The following is an 8,375-nucleotide window of genomic DNA, read 5'->3' on the forward strand; positions in this document are numbered from 1 at the left end:
AAAAAAAAAAAAAAAAAAAAAAAAAAAAAAGCTATGGGTGTGGTATGATTTGCACGGAGAGATATCGTATGAGTGTACACGTCACAACATACGTTCCCAAGGATGATCTGATGGAGGGGGTTAAAATTGAAATCAAGGGAACAGTTGATCGTCGAATCGACGCCTTGGTTCTTAGTGTAACGAGCATGGACATGATTAACATTGTCCCTGGAGCCTCTCTGATGAGCGAGGATGCCATGGACGATGCAGTTGAGGCCCCTCCTCTATTCCTCAAGAGAGAGGCATCCGAGATCTTACAGGAGAACGGGAACGTAATAGAAATATAAGTTGAAATTTTTGCCTCAATTTTATCATAAGAAAAATTGAGCAAATGAATTTTTAATAAATGAATTATTCTGCTTTCTCAGAAATCAAAATTGGAATAGTCTTATCACGATTACTACTATCCATACGTAATCATCTTTCATCCCGATGGAAGCCCAATGAAAAGATGATAATCACGTTCTGTGTGCTCTTCGTAGCCTTGAAGATTTATAAAAACAGAATTAATTCCAAATTTAATTCCAAAGGAAGTCTTTTTTGAGTTTATGTCATCAACGAGAATCTCATTTCAAACAAAATGAATGTTGAGATAGAGAATAAGATTTGTTTTTTTATATGAAAAGAAAGAATTATGATAATTCATATGTTCGTGCCATCCGACAAATTTTGCAAATGACATGAAAATATGCAGTTTTGTCGTTTTTTTCATAATTTTTTCATGGACTGAGAAGTTTTTTTTTTCTAAAAAGCATCCAATTATTTTTTTCATTGATGAGAAGCATCCATGCATTTTTTTGTTTAATAAGCACGTCGGAACTACGAATTTCCACTCATTTGTTCATTAGTAAGAATTAGTAAGATTTCTAGACTATTCGACAACGATGGTAAGAGAAAAAATTATGATGATCTACGTAAAACAATTGTGATAATTCATATGTTCGTTTCATCCGACGAATTTTGAAAATGACATAAAAATTTGCAGTTTGGTCTTTTTTTTTCTTTTTAATTTTCTCATGGACTGAGATACCTTCTTTCTTCTTAAAAAAATCCGTTTTTTTTGTTGTTGAGAGGCATAAATGCATATTTTTTGTTTGATAAGCCCGTCGAAACAGCAAATTTTTATGCATTTCTTTATTAGTAAGATTCTTAGTCTGATACTTATTATTAAAAGTGTTAAGTAATTTCTTTCAACAAGTATTATCACAAATTAAGTGTTCTTAGTGTAAGACTAATCACCATTTCTATGTTTTCATCAAGTTCATGAGTTTAGCATGTGTACTCAATCGTCAATGTCATTTTAATATGAACAGGGAATTTTGCGTTTTCTATTTATGGTCCTCATTCTTTTTCTATTCATTTTTATATGAACAGAAATTGTTAAATTGAAATTCATCACATTTGAATTGGAAAAACTGTCTCCATTTCGACTATAATTTTAAGATGTTTCAGACTCTCCAGAATTCTTCTTGACAATTTTGATTATGTTCTATTTTTATCTCTATAACAGAAAGTACATATGAATTCTCAATTGGGTCAATAATTCAAGATCTATCACCAAAATGGAGAAGTAGAAAAAGTACACAATAAGGATAAAAGCCTTAATCAGTATTTTTTATTTCACGTGATTGACTATTTTAGTCATTGTTTGTGATAGTCCAAAGTATCGTCAAAGGAATCTTTTTTTTTCCATTGAAGATGAAGAAAAAACACATTCGTACGATAAATATGAGGACAAAAGAGACTGATCGTAAGTTTACTATTGATAATAAATAGTGTAAGAGATGTTCACGTTGAGATATAATAACTGACATTCTACCTCTGTTACATTAGCATGTTTAGTGAAGAAAAAGAAAAGTATTATGTTTGATATCCAACTAACCCGAAGATAATTTTTATAAAAAAGGTCGTTAGCTGAATAATACGTGGAATGGCATGAAAATTTGCAGTCTTATCATCTTATTTTTTATTTTCTCTTAATCGACCTCAGTTCATTCGCAGAAAGAGAAAGATTTGTTTTTGTGAGAAGCCTTCAATCATTATTATTTTTTTTTTCATTGCTGAGAAGCTTTCATCCATATTTTTATTTAATAAAAATGTGAAATTGCAAATTTTCATTCATTTGTTGATTAGTACAATTTATCACTAATTTCAGTCGAATGTGTGAATTGAGTGTCAACAAAAATGACATTTGAGATCTGTTATCAAAAGTATTGAGAAGTTTTGTTGCCGGCAAGTAATAAGGTTAATTACAAAATTTGTTTTCATCCAGCTGCTATAATCAAATTGACATTTCGACATGTGTACTAAATATTCGAATTTCATTCGGAAGACCAAATTTATAGAAGATTATTCATTTATTCATTAATGACAATTTGATATAAAACAATGAAAAAATGTGAGTAACGAATGGATATTGAGTTCGAGAGTAATGTTTGCTTTTCGATATTAAAGAAAAAAATTATAATAATTCCTATGTTTCGAGGTCATCAAATGACTTTCAAATAACTGAATGAGAATTTGCAATTTTACTTTTTTTGTGTTGATGAACTGAGGATAATTTTTTTTCAATTCGTTAAATTATGATGAAAACGTTGATTAGGATATAAAAATACGTGGAAACAAGATGATGACAGTATGATAGAGAACTTCTATCCTGTTTCTTCAACGAAAAAAAAACCTAATGGATTATAGGGTAAGAAGAAAGTATTTTTTAAGATAAAAAAAAAATTTATACTGTTTGTTATTCCAAGGAAGAAAGCATCCATTAGTGTTGTAATATTTGAGAATTTAAGTAGATTCTGTACAGTGTTGTTATAAAAAAAGGTTTCAATTACAATATCATTTTTTCATCCCCTAACATCTTTTTCCTTTTCCCGAAATTTATTTTACAAATGTATTCTCAATAATAATGATGGCAGAAGCGTGCGTCTTGCTTCATTCTGTTTCATAACGATATCAACATTGCAAATTACCATATTTTTCCTTCTCATGACAACTTCCATTCCTAATTTCAATTAGACTGAATCTCTTCAGTATTTTATCGTTATGTTAAATGTGGAACGTCCCCCTCGGTGAATAACACAAACATTCTAATATTCCCTATAGTTTGAGCGTGCAGATAAAATATACTGAATTAATCAGACGTGACAAGCTAATTTTTCCTTTATTAAAATTGTCAAATTATCTTTATGAAAGTACTAATATTATTGCAGTTGGATATGTGAATGAATTCAGTGGACTGATAGATTGAGGTCGCTTAGTGGATAGAACTATATATCGTTCTATAAGTGAATTTCAGTAGTTTTAGGTTAGTCAATGAATTGCTTATTATTGACGTGATTTTATCGTAAATCTTGCTCTTCCTCGCGAAAGAAACACTTTATCACAGTCAATCTCGAGAAGTGAAATATTGACAGCATTTCCTATTAAAACCGGCTCATCTTTTCACGAAGTATTCCTACATCTTCTGCATACAATCAGCTGACCGTGCATTGTCTGTTATATCACAGAGCATATTGAGGGGCAAACATTTTTGAATAAAAAAATCCCCTCCCGATCAAAGAGACCGCAATGACAGTTAACATCGTAAGTATTCCACCTATTGTCATTTACAATTTAACCGTTAATTAAACGAGATATATAAATCATTTTGTTTCTTTTTCAGCTCAACCAATGGACTTTTGACATATTACTTAATCACCGTATTTTCAACTGAGGCTATAGGCGCTATTCTACACAAAATACCAACTAAAATTGTACCTGAAATACCAGAAATTTTACTTTTTATCGAAAGTTAATAAAAAATTTTCCAAAAATACCAGAGATTATCATATTACCGAAAACAAATAACCTAGAAACTTTACCTGAAATACTAATATTACCAAAACCCAATAACTCCTTAGAAAAATATTTTCCTATGAATATTACACTAGAGATATTCAACTTATAGAGGGAAACTCTCAAAAGAATATCATCTACTATAGAATATGAACATTTGAAATCACGAGAAAAGTCTCTTTCAGGATTATTCATACTAAATTCAGAATGATTTTAGGGGAATCCATTCATCATTCATAGATCGTGTGATCTTTTTCTCAATTACATGTGTGTTGTTCCATTTTCGGCGTTCAACATTATTGATTGAATTTGATAACCAGCAACAGGTTTTCAATAAAAGAAAACAAGTATTCTTTACCTCCATTACATTTCCTTGATGTCAATAGAAAAACAAGAAAAATACTTCAAAAGAAACTGATAAACTAGGAATTTATTAACTCATTGTTTTCCTTCTACATTTTCGCTGTTTCACCTCTCTTTACCTTTGAATCGTCCTACATGGAAAATGTCTCGAAAAAAAATACTACGCACAGAAAGAGAAGAAGAAGAATTTCGACGTAAAACGCGTGAGAGAAAGGCAAAGAATCAGCGCGAATATCGTGCGAAATTGATTAATCAATTAAAAGATTCTAAGACCTCATTTTCGTTACCCAGTAATCCTTCAAAATCATCAGTAATCCAAGTCCATGTCGGTGTCCATCGGAATGAAATCGGAGAGAAAATATCCAATGAGCAAGATCAAGACGATGGATGCATTAATCTGCAGATAAGCAAGGAAGAAGAAAGACAAAGCATGCGACGTGAAAAAAAATGCAGCGTATCAACGCGAATATCGTGCAAAGCATCGTAATCAACAATTCAATTCAAATCGTGCGATCCATGAATTGGATTGTTGCCTCAAATCATCGATCAATCCGCGTTCCGGAAATCTTTTGGGACACAATATTTCAAATGAACAAAATCCTAATAACGTTCTGGAACACAATATTTCTAATGAACAAAATTACATTAACATGGCTCCAATATCCAACAATAATCATTCCCACGCATCAGGTAGAAATCGTCTCGGTTCCATCCATGATACTCCCATACACGAAGTCGAGGAGCACTATATTGGGCCAATGAATGTTTTATGTTATCATTGCAGTGCTAAACATTTCGAAGCTGAGAAAGTTCGCAGAGATTTGTTTAATGATTGTTGTAGCCATGGGGAGGTTGCTCTTGAACCCTTACCCAATGCGCCAGCCATTTTACGCGATCTCTTCAATTGTAGTCACGATCAATCAAGACATTTTCGAGAACGTATACGTTGTTATAATAATGCATTTGCATTTGCATCATTTAATGCTAATTTGGTGCATTTCTCTGATAGGAGACCAGGCCCAGTTTGCTTCAAGTTGCAGGGCCAAGTGTACTATCAATTCAATAAAAGTCTTTATCCTGTATCAAATGAAACTCCGTCCTATGGTCAACTTTTCATAGTTGACCAAAATGAAGCTGCCGACATACGATGCAATTTTATGTCTACACTGTATCGTGAAATAGTCCAAGCCATAGATAATAGCCTTCGACAATGTAATCAATATGCTGAATCTTATCGAATGATGCATGAAGAATTCCAATCTATGAAAGATCTCAATGCAGGGAACGAACCGGAAATGCAATTAATTTTTTTTCTTAAACCTGACGATATAATTTACAAAAAATCAATGAGGTTGCTGCCATTTTCACTACAACGACTCATGGTGATATTCCAGAGTCTTACGTTTCAGTCCGTAGCACACAAACTAAAGAACTCCAATTTATTAATTCCATAGATCCCAACGTAGAACCGTGGATCTATCCTTTGTTCTATCCACATGACACTAAAGGTTGGAATTCAAATATACTTTGCGTGTATAAAATGAAGAGGGTCTCGCGAGCGCATACACCAAGTATAGGATGGCTGACAGGCACGATAATGTGATCTTGAAAGGAGGCCGATTATACCAACAATGGGTTGTTGACAGTTACGTTAAAATTGAGAAGGATAGATTGAACTTTTGCAGACAAAATCAAGAGACTCTTCGTAGTGATACATATCAAAGCTTAGTAGATTGGTTGAAACGACGAGCGAATGACAGTGATAGTCAAGTAGGGAAAATGGTCATCCTCCCATCAACTTTCACAGGTTCACCCCGTAACATGTTGCAGAATTATCAAGACGCGATGGCTATCGTAAGAAAATTTGGTAAACCTGATTTATCCATTACCATGACGTGCAATCCCAATTGGATTGAAATGAAAGAAAATCTACTACCAGGACAAACGGCGTCTGATAGACCAGATATTGTTTCGCGTGTTTTTGATATAAAGAAGGACGAACTCATCAGTGATGTCAAAAAAGGATTGTTCGGTGAAATATGTGCGTATGTATAGGTGATTGAATATAAAAAACGCGGATTACCACATATGCATCTATTGATAAATCTGAAGCAAAACAGTAAAATTCTTACTCCTGATACTGTTGATAAATATATCTCTGCAGAGATTCCTGATCGACGAACAGATTCAACTCTTTATGATATTGTTTTGAAAGATATGGTTCATGGACCATGTGGCAATTGTTGTAAAGATGAGAAGGGGAAATGTATGAAAAAGTTTCCAAAAAACTTCCAAGAAAGCACTTTGATGGACGAGAATGGATATCCTACATACCGTCGAAGGAATACGGGCACGTATGAGCGTTCTAATGGACAGACAACTGATAATGCATTTGTCGTTCCTTACAATGCTTACTTATTGAAAATATTCAGATGTCATATCAATGTTGAAATAGTTTCTTCCATCAATTCCGTGAAATATTTATACAAGTACATATACAAGGGCCATGATTCAGCTTCGATTATTGTGACCAATGCTGAGAGTCAAAATGAAATTTCTCACGATGAAATTCGAAACTTCATAGACACACGATATGTATCACCAGCTGAAGCCTGTGATCGTATCTATGGTAGACCGTTACAGAACAAAAGTCATTCTGTCATCCGATTACCAGTTCATCTTGCAAATCAACAAAACATTACTATCAGTGGTGATGGGAATGAAAATCATATGAGAGCTGCCCTTGAAATGACCAGTACATTAGTTGATTATTTGTCCCTAAACCAACGGAACCCGGAAGCCAGAAATGATACGTATGCAGATATCCCTTCGCATTACGTTTTCAAAAAATTACCACATACAAATCAATCTAGGTGGGAAAAACGCAAAGCACATTTCAATGTGATTGGACGAATGTATTCAGTAAGTCCATCTCAATTAGAAATATTTCATCTTCGGTTACAGTTGATAACTGTTAAGGGTGCGACTAGCTTTGAAGACCTGAGAACAGTTGATGGGAAATTATATGATACGTATCACGATACATGCTTGGCATTAGGACTTATTGAAGATGATCAAGAATGGGATCGGTCTTTGACGGAGGGGAAAATTTGGATGATGCCACGGCAACTAAGAAATTTGTTTGTACGGATTTTATTATATTGTCATCCTAACCATCCGGAAACATTATGGGAGAAATTTAAAGACGCTCTCTGTTTGAAATCAATTACGATTTGATGAGCCGGGTGGTCGGGAGGAAAACTACAATTGGCAGATCCTCAATTCTTGAGACCTGGGGCCATCGACCTCATCATTGGAGCTGACGCCTATGGGAAAATCATCGGAGAGAAAATCATCAGGTTTGAGAAAACCGAACTTATTGCTCAGCAGACCATTTTTGGCTGGGTAGTATCGGGACCAGTTTGTTGTAACGACTGCGTGGCCAAATCATCCTTCAAAACCTCAACGCAGACGGCGAATCAACAATTATTAGAACTCCTAAAAAAGTTCTGGCTCCAGGAGCTACCGGATACATCATCAACAGTTGTCATGAGCAAAGCTGAAGCCGAATGCGAACAACACTTTATCGAGACTCATCAGAGGGATTCGTCGGGACGTTATGTCGTGCGTCTCCCCTTTAAATCATCACCAGCCGCCTTGGGAGATATAGCTTCAACGGCCAAGAAACGGCTATCTAAGCTATTGGGAAAATTATCATCAGATCCAGTCACTCATACCCTCTATAAGAAATTCATCGAAGAGTACAAGGCCCTGGACCACATGCAGCGAGCACCTTCAACTTCAGAACCAAAGCAGGCATATTACTTGCCTCATCATGGAGTGCTTAAACCAGACAGCACGACCACAAAATTGAGAGTGGTGTTCAACCAACGGTGAAAGTGTTGGGACTATGCTGACAGCCCCACACGGACACCTTCCACTACAAAGCAAAGACATTCACCGAGGACACCATCACCAAGCGCGTAACCTTGTCCGAGATTGCGCAAATCTACGATCCATTGGGACTCATCGTGCCTGTGATCGTCACGGCAAAGATACTCATCCAGGAATTATGGCTGCTTAAACTTAACTGGGACGATCCACTTCCAGATGACTACAAGGATCGCTGGAAA

The 8,375-nt window shown here is 34.9% G+C and overlaps 1 pseudogene; it reads left to right on the top strand.

Annotated features, from left to right (window-relative positions):
* The window catches only part of LOC107046358, a 1,981-nt pseudogene extending 1,670 nt beyond the window's left edge, over nucleotides 1-311 (top strand).
* Nucleotides 312-8,375: the final 8,064 nt, after the last annotated feature.

This window comes from Diachasma alloeum, unplaced genomic scaffold (genome assembly GCF_001412515.2).
Source record: "Diachasma alloeum isolate Michigan unplaced genomic scaffold, Dall2.0 Dall_scaffold_01330, whole genome shotgun sequence".
Taxonomy (NCBI): domain Eukaryota; kingdom Metazoa; phylum Arthropoda; class Insecta; order Hymenoptera; family Braconidae; genus Diachasma; species Diachasma alloeum.